The sequence below is a fragment of the Ylistrum balloti genome, unplaced genomic scaffold, assembly GCF_031769215.1.
Source record: "Ylistrum balloti isolate Yb309-2 unplaced genomic scaffold, AGI_CSIRO_Ybal_v1 Utg371624, whole genome shotgun sequence".
Classification (NCBI taxonomy): Eukaryota; Metazoa; Mollusca; class Bivalvia; order Pectinida; family Pectinidae; genus Ylistrum; species Ylistrum balloti.
In genome coordinates, this window is record NW_026782828.1 from 47,466 (window position 1) to 57,757 (window position 10,292).

A 10,292-nucleotide genomic window follows, 5' to 3' on the forward strand; every position below is an offset into this window, starting at 1 on the left:
GAAATTGTAGGACATTACACCTGATAAATCAAATCACAACCGACATCCCAATCCCATTTCCCCTCCATAACCCCAATCCCATCCCTAACCAGCCTATGCCTATTTATCATTATATACCTGGTAGTGTTGAAATGAAATTCATTAATTTATAATGATTTCAGAGAACTATATTCTGTTGATATTGGACCTGCAAGGGGAAAGTGTCTCGGTGCAGATAGACTTACTCCTGGATTATATCCTGTCTACATATTAGATGACACAGAAACTAACGATAGCTATGTGAAAATCCATTTCATAGGTAACTGTCAAATTAAATGTTTTCAATCTCTTGTCTTAAGTTTAAGAGTTAAATCAGAATTAACAATATCTATATAAAGCCCCAAGAATAACATTTGGTAAATATGATGTTTATATCAATGAAATATTTGACAGTGTTTTTCATTGCATCATTATAACCTTCTACTTTCAATCATACTGCATTCGTGATCTGTTGACAGAACTTTGAATAAATTTGGGAATTTCCTCTAAATCATATATACAATATGAATATATTAGCACATGTTTATAATTTGCTAGTTTTATTTTGATTATATGATGCCTTCGCTATTAAAGGGGGTGGGGGGATCAAGTGTTGCACCCATGTCCTTGTGTCCACCACATTGTGCCCTGTCCCAAATCACTATATATAGCGATCCACTGATTATAAGGTAGCAGAGACATTTTTATAGTTCTATATCATACAAATATTTTTGTATACTATATAATTCCATTTCTGTTACAGGTTGGAGTAAAAAATATGATCGACTGATAGAAGATAAATTGGAACCATTCATTGAAACTGAAAACAACCCTCAGGATCTGGAGGATCTAGGTGTCCTTATCAAAGAACACCTTACTGTTGGTACCAAGATTGACCGTTTCGTATGCCTAAGGATTCCATTAGTCGAAAAAGATTTTGAAATATTAAGAGATGTTGCTGTTGTCCACAAAGTGACAAGATCTAGGACCACATATACTATTTCGTCCAGATTTATGGTGACCAAAATTTTCAAGAAAACTTGGGGACTACCGTGTGTTGAATGCAGAAGGGGACAATTGCTATGTTAAGACTGCCACTTTGAAATTCTATTTAAGAGTATGAAGAGATTTGAGAGAATGAAAACTTTTTTGTAAATGATCCATTTTTAATCATGGTACAAAGAAAATAACACTTTGGTTGAAGTTTCAATAATACAAAATGGGTTCAGAGTGTGAACAGGAAGATCAAATTACACTCATGAACACACATCAACAAAGGTATTCTTACATCATTGTAAATTCAAATTTTCAACATAGACACAAGAGACCCATGGGTTATAAGGTCATCTGACTACAAAACCTTACCCACAGTCAAATGATCTAAAATTGACAAAAATTGAAAACTTACTTTTCCAGATCTGGACACCATAAAAGAATTTCAAAAATGGTAGAACTATTTGGTAGCAACCTAACTCATATATCAAATCTAATTCTTCAGCCGTAATTTCAACACTGCATGATAGTGTCTTGACAAAAGAAAAGGCCCAATGGTCTTAACAGTCACCTGAATTCCATAAACATTGTTTGTGTTGTGTTATATATATCACATAAACATCTTGTTAACACAGTTAACTGTCATCCTATATTATGGATTCTAATAGAGTTTGAATTAGAGAAAAAAAATTCTATATAAACTTCTGACTTAATACCAACTCCACAAGGGAAAATGCAGGGATCATGAAATTCATAATTTGGCTTAAAGCATCTCAAAAACCCTTCCATCTATGAAAAGTATTTGATTTTTCCATATCTGAGTGTTGTGGAGATTTTCGAAAATTTGATTCAATTCGACACTGCCAAAGTCCCCTAGGTCGGAGACATTGTACTTCATTCCATTGGCCATGAAAATATCTACCAAACTTCATTAAAATGAAGTATAAAATGTATATTGATTTACAATAGATAGGCAAAATGCAAGAAATTCTTTACTATCTAGTATGAAATGCTGTGTCTTCTCTATACTACTCAGTAAAACAACAGACACCACTGTATGTTTGCATGTCTAGCGTGTCGCGTGCAGTCGACGTTTAATGAGTACCAAACTTTATTTTACAGGTTTACATTTACAATTCCCCACTCTCACTCGGATACAATCCTGTTACATATACATAATGTACATACTTGAAGACAAATGAAATATTTAGTATACTGAATACCATATGATATTTTATATAGATTAAAAAAAACTTTTCCTATTAAACAATAGCACGATAACTCGAGCACCCTGAGACTGTACACTCCATCTGATCTCTCTCTGCATCTTATACAAACTTATACGCTCTTATAGCAACTAACAAAAACAGTTCTCTGAAAAAAGAAACCTACCGAGCCACCCAACCTGAAAACCCTTATCGGGAACCACAGGAGGTGCACCAGCCATGAATGCTTAGGCTTCATGAACTCTGGGATTTCACTTGGAACCGGTTTGCTTCTAATTCTTCCATCAAAAAAAAATTATGTGTGCTTGCGACCAAATCTTGCTAGAAAAGTGACACCCCAGCTTGCAAACATGCAAATGCATGTGCCAACTCTCCGATTGGCTGAATAAAACACTACTACCGGACCCACCTGTAATTCCACCCCTGACTTATAAGTACCGACAAGACAAACAATTCCCGCTATAACTATGAAACGCTGGAATGTTTTATTAATTAAAGTAAGCCTAAGATTAATTGCTCAACTACTCTACAGCATACAAAGATACTGTTTGATCATAAAAACATTTTCTGCAAACTTAAAATCATATTCTTTATACATGCTACTACACAAATGCCATTATTCCGAAACTATTGCTTATTGAAAAAAAAAAATTAAATCACTTAACCAGGAGATCTTTAACATAGGTCAAGGTCAATTTGAAAACGATTGTCCTTCATCCACTAACATTGAAAAACAAGATTCAACAGCCTCAACCTTTTTGTTATTGACAAGAAGTCATTAAAGATTTTAACAAATTTGACCCTTGTGACCTTTACAAAGTGAAAATATAAATAACATGAACATAAATGGCAATTCATTCCAGCACACTACGGGCCAGTTATCAGAACTTTTTAGATATTGATAAGAAATAATTTAAAGATTATTAAACACCTATCCATGTGACCTTCAAAATGGGTCAAGGTCATTCATTTTATCAAACATTCTTGACAGGAATTTTACATACTAAGCATATTAAAATACTGCAAACTTAGAAATTCATCCATCCTTGGTCAAGTCAATGGAAATATCGTACTTCTTATCTACAAATAGTATTGGCATATTTTTCTTCCTCTTGGTTAGAAACTGATCACTGTTTCAATGCTTGCACGTGATTTTTCATCAGAGACTAAATTCATACAAGATACCATCTGCATTTGCTCTTTCTTGCTGTTTAAAAATACTTTAATCATTTATATTTTTTGTATCAACAACTTGAAAAATAAAAGGAACTCCACTGAATGTTGTTTTTTGTGTATAAAAGTTCTCCACAAAATGGTGCTGTACATTATATATATAAAACACTAATCCAGAATTTCTATAAAAAACTGTACTATGATATATATACAAACCTTGATCCTAGTTTATTCAAGACTGTTGCATGAAGGAATGACAACAGATGCACAAGATGTTAAAAAATTATGATATAAAACAAGTGGTCAAAATTAAGTATTTACAACATAAAGAGGCATGCTTTTCAACAGCCATGTTTAATGTCTGTGTCATGTTTGACAATGTTAATAAAAAGTTGGTAATAAATGATTTCACATTAGAACTTAGATCAATCCATTGTCTACAAACTGCTCCAATGATGAAAAGAACATCTATTTATTGTAGGTTTCTGACCCACAATCAGCTTTTCTACAAATTTGAACAGCAGAAATAGCATGAAACAGTTTTAGGTTTCCGACCCACATTCAGTTTATCTACAATTCTGAAGAGTTTTTTTTTCCAGTACATCTTCGATTTCTTTTGTTTCCAAATTTTTCCATCATTAACCCTGCTTAGGTCAATTGCTTTTCCACACTGATGTGGTGTTGGCTGTATTTTTCTGTTTCTTGAAGAGCAGCAGACTTCCATTTTTTTATGTACTCATCAAATTTTCGGCAATATGTAACACAGAAAAATCACATGGCTCAATGGTACCTACAAGGTCAGGTGATGTCATATCGTGTAAATCCTCATATTCATCCAGTTCAGTGAATGATGACTCCTGGATAAGGTCTGTAATAAAGATATCTTCATATAATAATGGCCACTTCAGTCATTTTATTTCTACTTAATCGCTTTAAACCACTATTGTTCAGATAGTCATTTACAGTCCTTTAGCAATGTGAAATACATAAAAAAAAAGATACAGGGACTAGGTTATGGAGGTAAGAGGCAATTACTAAGCCTGGTGATAACAAAATAGTGTTTTAAGGTTATTCGGAAGAGATGATGGTGGTCCAAGAAAGAATCTGTTTTCATTAGAACTTATGTACTTTTCATTACTTGAATATTTTAATTCAAACTTTTAGTATAGTAGTAATGATTCTCTGGTGTGTCAGAGCAGCAAACAATACTAGGACTCAAGATTGATGTACAGATAAAAAAAAAGTTTTTGAAATATTCTTTGGATTAGTGAAATTTTTTATTTATAAGTTGAATTAAAGCAACCTAAATCTGTTTCAAAGGAAACAAACCTTCTATTTGGATGTCTTGTAGGGATTTGTCCGAAACTCTCCCACACGGTCTTGTAGTAGTAGTATCTTGGCTATTTGTGTTTTTTCTAAGACATCATCTGTGCACCTTAAGCATAACAATGTTACACATATTTACAAAAATCATATTTGAAATATAATCCCTATGATTGGTAGCACAGCACTTTATATTGTCAAAATTAGAAGAATTATGGGAATTTTTTTCAAAGAAAATAAAAGTTTATATATTATTTATCTAGCAATATTTAACATCAATTTCAAAAGTCTTCCTGAAAAATATCTCTGGCTGAATAAATTTATGCATTTGTTCTCACCTGATACCTGATATTTTTGTAACTAGTCAACTTTTTCGCGATGGTTTTAAATGACATTTGTATCAGTGGAGTTTCACTTTATTTTTTTTTTTTTTTTTGTTGAAGTGACAAATATTGCCACCAACTTTTCTTGGCCAAAAGGTATTGTTTTATCAAAAAAATGAAAATCACCTCATTTTTATCACACAAGAAAAAGTAACATAAGTTGAAGCCTGTTTTTGTAGGGAAATAATGTAAATCCTATGCATTTAACAAGAACTAATATCACTATGAGTAAATCTACAAAAAAAGGTAAAAATCAGCCCCATGAAGAAGTAGTAGGACAAAATAGAATGAAAACCTGTGTCACTTAATTTGACCAGATCATTTCACACTAAAACATTTCGTATGACTGAACCAAAATTTCCCATTGGAAACCTGGAGTGACATTTCCATTTCTCTGCATAGTGGTGAGATTTCAAAACAAAATGGACAATGTTTAAATGGATCACAGTCTTGGTATATTGGATGTGAGAGCATCTTATTCTGTATTTCAAGTTACCTGTAATGTATTTAATGATTGTCAAGTGAGTGGCCCATATGATTGATAACCCATTCCATTTCATTTGGTTTTGGATCAAAGACCTGAAACAAAAACAGGGCATTTGAATAAGTAAGGTGACTCATTCTGACTTCTATTTATATGGGCAATTTAATTTTGTTTCCTTCCACAAATACAGTATTAAAATTACTCGGCTAAATCAATGTTTTCAAGACATATCAAGATTTTCAAGGAGTTTCAAGATTAATTCTCAACTCAAGGGATTTTCAGGCTCTGCACAAACCCTACTTATGTGTAAACACTGCTGGCAGATGATGTCAAAAATCAAAATTTTCGAAAATAATTTTAGAACACTTGACCTAGAAAAATCCCTGCAACCAATGGAATTCCAACACATATCTAGGAGGTGAAAAGCTGGTGAACCAATGCAAGTTTTCATCCTAAGTGATATTTTCTGTCCATACTTTTGAAATTCAGTCCTGAAAATACAGTCATCTAGTTTTTCGATTTGTCTGTGTTTCTTGACCTATGACCTTAAAATTTTTCTGCCCCCAACTTTAACCTCTGACCTTAAAATTGTAATTGGCTCTTAAGTTCTTACATCATTCTTACATACATGTATACAAAACATGGTGTTTTTTCCACCTTGATTTAACAGCAGCCTATCCCTTAATAAAATAAAGTAGTGTTTTATGAAAAATTGGGAAAATATTCTTGGATTTTGCATCATTTTGGGATAAAAAAACTCACATTTTGGCTAGGGGAAACAACTTTTTTTTCGGCTGCAAAACAAGGCAAAAAAATTCTGCTGATAATATAAGCAAATTTTCAAAATCCAATATCAATGTTACCGATCCATTTATGCCAAGTTTCATAGCAACTGACAAATAGTTTATGAGAGAAGATGTTACAGGTTGATAAATAAAGTGGAACAAGAGGCCCAGTGGCCTTGATGGTCACCTAAGATAAGCAATAAAGGTTAAAGGATAGGTATCAAGTGTCATAAAAAAGGAAATTTTGACACTCAATATTGACAGTGTCATTACATGCATTCCATAAAGATTACTTTTTGAGCAGTTTCGAATCTGTGTCTACGCACCAAAAAACAGCTTTACAGGAAGTGAATTTTTATAGTGTTTACATGTGGTCATATTATGAAGGATTTCCGAGTTGGAATTTGCTGAGATGCAAGTGGTTTGTTACCATGACAGCGAGGTTGATTTTAAGACAGGTGTTTAGAAACAAATGTCTTCTATAAAGCTGAAGTGTTAGGTTGGAATAAGTAGTATTTTTGCAATTTTTCAGTAAGTAACCATGGCAATCACATGCACAGACAACCCCTTCCCCTGCAACAGAGACCACAAAGAAATCTAGCACTGCTGCAGCATTTAAACAAGTGATAGACATACTGTAAAATCAGAAAATATCATTATGGACTTAATTTTTTTTTATATATGAAGTGGAATCATCAAGGAAATTTTTAAACATGTGGTTATACCTTTTCAGGCAAACACCAAAGTATTCTTTTCCAGGATCCCTGCATCTCTTCTAACCCCTTCATTTGTGAGGTAGTCGGTCGGTTTCCCTGCGTCTGCTGGAATTATAACAGGTACTCTTCTTCTGGTCTGAAAAGAGGGAAGTTTTTTTATTCAGTAACCAGTGAATGAGGCTTTCACTAACAAACATTTTCCTAAAATTGGATTAAGTAAAATAAATAGTATATACCAGGTATTCAATCAGACATCACATTCAAACATACTACATTTTGCAGTCATTAACTTCTGTTGTATACAAGGTATGTAAAGGTTTGGGAAAGAAGTATGTGTTCCATGAACCCTTGAGGTCAATGGCATTGAACATGTTGCTGCTGTTTTTTAATTTTTATGTATTTATGTATTTATAATGTTTATTTTAGCATCATGACAGCATACGTCATGCAACAACTTGCATTGTCGTACTTTAAATTTGTTGGTTGCCACAGAAACTGTCTGAACAATTATGTAATCAAACATCCACTGAAAACTATATTCACAGGCCATCTTATTAGTGTGGTACTATAGTTTGGTGTAATGCTTTGTGCCTAATAAAAGGTTTAACCAATGTACCATTCATTTCAGCAATTCAGATATAACAAATTAAATAAATACCTTTCCTCACACTGTGATAACCACCTGGTTCTCTAACAGTTTCTTTGCTGACAATCTCCAATCAAACGCTGGACATCTTCCCCCTCTTGTCACTCTTTGTAGTCTGTCAATCTGTAAATGGTTTAATGGGATATTTTGCACATTTTCTAGCTGCATTCTATCTAATGACTATTGAAACTATTGCATCTAAACACCTTTACATACAACTGTCCTGACACTATCAAGGTTACATGAACATTCAGAAATCAACCTAGTTAGATTTATATGGGATTTCTTTCATTCTAATATTGTATGTCATTTGTATGTGGAAATTGAGCACAATTTTCATTATAACATATATACATGCTATAAGTTATTTTGAAAAGAAGCAATGTAGTTTGTGCAAAATATCCCTTAAAGTAAAAGAGTTAGAGTTATGCATAACCCACTGTTCTCTTGACCGTTGATGCCATTTCTAATACTTGGTAACTCACATGTACATTATGTAGGATAGAAACGGGGGTAGATGCCTTTACCCTTGGGTACATTATTTTTTATCAAAAACATTTGCAAGTGTCGGTTCTGACCCAAATTTTTGTATCTTTTGATGGAATATTTTGATCTTGCACATGTCCATATGAAAAAGAAACACGAGAATATCTACAAGGAACTAGTTGTTATGATGATTAATAGCACTTTCTGCAGTGGATCATATGAGCGATTCATTTTCCTCAGCTTTTAAAATTCAACTGAATAAAATCTTACCCAATAGCCTGGAGCTCTCCAGGTCGCCTTTGATTGTACAGGAGTAGACTTGCAGAAACAACCTCCCCCATTCTGATGTATAGCTGCCTCTCTTCAAATCATTCCCTAATTCTTCTCCATCCACGGGTTTCCTAATTGGGTGATAACATTATTTCTTGCAGTCTTTCCTATCTTGTCCATCTTTATTTTCCCAAATACTTCTTTCACAAAATTTCTACTTGTGATTGGTTGAATTCTTTTGAAAATTGTATCTGAAGCTGTTAAAAGTTCTGATGAGGTTTTTGTTCAACATCCTTTGTCCTTGCCGAATAAGTCTCTTGATTTATTTCAATTTCCAATTCTACAGACCCGGAGGTCCACTTACAGTCCCAGAGGTCCACTTACAGTCCCGGAGGTCCACTACAGACCCGGAGGTCCACTACAGACCTGAAGGTCCACTTACAGAATGGATAACAAATACAACATAAGAATAGATATCACAGTCACATGAAACACAGAACTATAAAATGTACAAAATATGGAATTATTGGTAAAAGGCATTCATGAGTTGTGCTATAAATGCAGTGAGAGACCAATAAAACATATCAAAGTCTGAAACAAGACCAAGAGAGTTAAAATTGAATTGAACCAGTAGATCGTAGATTACGACCAGGTACTAAAAAACACACTTGCTCGACTAAATATGGACAATCAAAAACACTATTTACACATATGAAAAGAAATGCACTGTCCAAAAATAATCATCTATGTTCCAAGCTGGGGAGATTAAAATACTTACTAGTTTCAGCGTAAGACAATGAATTGAAGTCAACATGTGCCTTAAAACATAAAAATCTCAAAAACTTTCGCTGAACAGCTTTGATTTGGTGAATTAAAGAAGTTTGGTGAGGTGACCAGATCTGACAACAGTATTCTAACCGACACCTTACAAGGCTAATGTATAAAGATATTAAAACATTAACTTGGGTAAAATTTTTACATGAACGTTTAATAAAACCAAGCATCGCATGGACTTAGAAACAGTATGTCTGATATGTTTGCTAAAACTCGTTGTAGAGGTCAACCATTCACCCAGATCTTTCACACACGTTTCATTCTTCAGGAACTCGCCACCCATACTATAATTACAATATATACATTTCTTCTTCTTGGTAAAAATGACCTGGCAGCACTTCTTCACTTTCACTTCCATTTTCCACAACGTACACCATTCATATACTATCAATGTCACTCTGCAGTTGCTCAGAATCTGCCAACGTTCTTACACACTTGAAAAACTCAATAAATCAAACATACTTAAACTTGGTGCATATGTACCCCAATGCAACCTACAGCTATAGTCCTCCAAGCCATCCTCCAATCCAGGGCAGCCATGACAGATGCAGTACGGTACAGTCAGCATTTTGTGAATCCCCAATACCATCTTCATTAATCCCCGCAATCTTCATCATCTCTATGAATCCCCAATACCATCTTCATTAATCCCCGCAATCTTCATCATCTCCATGAAACCAATCACCATCACCATATCAATCCCTGAAATCATCACCATTACCCACAACAGCTAAAACTACAGCCATGCCAGGTCAGCTCATCCCAGGATCCACCTGAAAGATATTATTCTGAGAGAAACTCAGACTTAAGATTATCAACAAAAACACTGTATACCCATTGGTTTTGGTAAAATTGGTGATGCTGCACCACCATTGTGATTACTGTTGAAAAAATAATCTAAAAAAAAATCATACACAAATGAATACACAAAATACACAAAAGAATTTTTCTGCAA

At 33.9% G+C, this 10,292-nt stretch overlaps 1 long non-coding RNA gene across 1 annotated transcript; it reads right to left on the bottom strand.

Annotated features, from left to right (window-relative positions):
- Positions 1–7,151: 7,151 nt before the first annotated feature.
- On the bottom strand, positions 7,152–8,720 carry LOC132563180 (uncharacterized). The gene is made up of 3 exons (XR_009554792.1): positions 8,504–8,720; positions 7,760–7,870; positions 7,152–7,237 (listed from the first exon to the last, which is right to left on the bottom strand). It is a non-coding gene; the product is annotated as an uncharacterized LOC132563180 (long non-coding RNA).
- Positions 8,721–10,292: the final 1,572 nt, after the last annotated feature.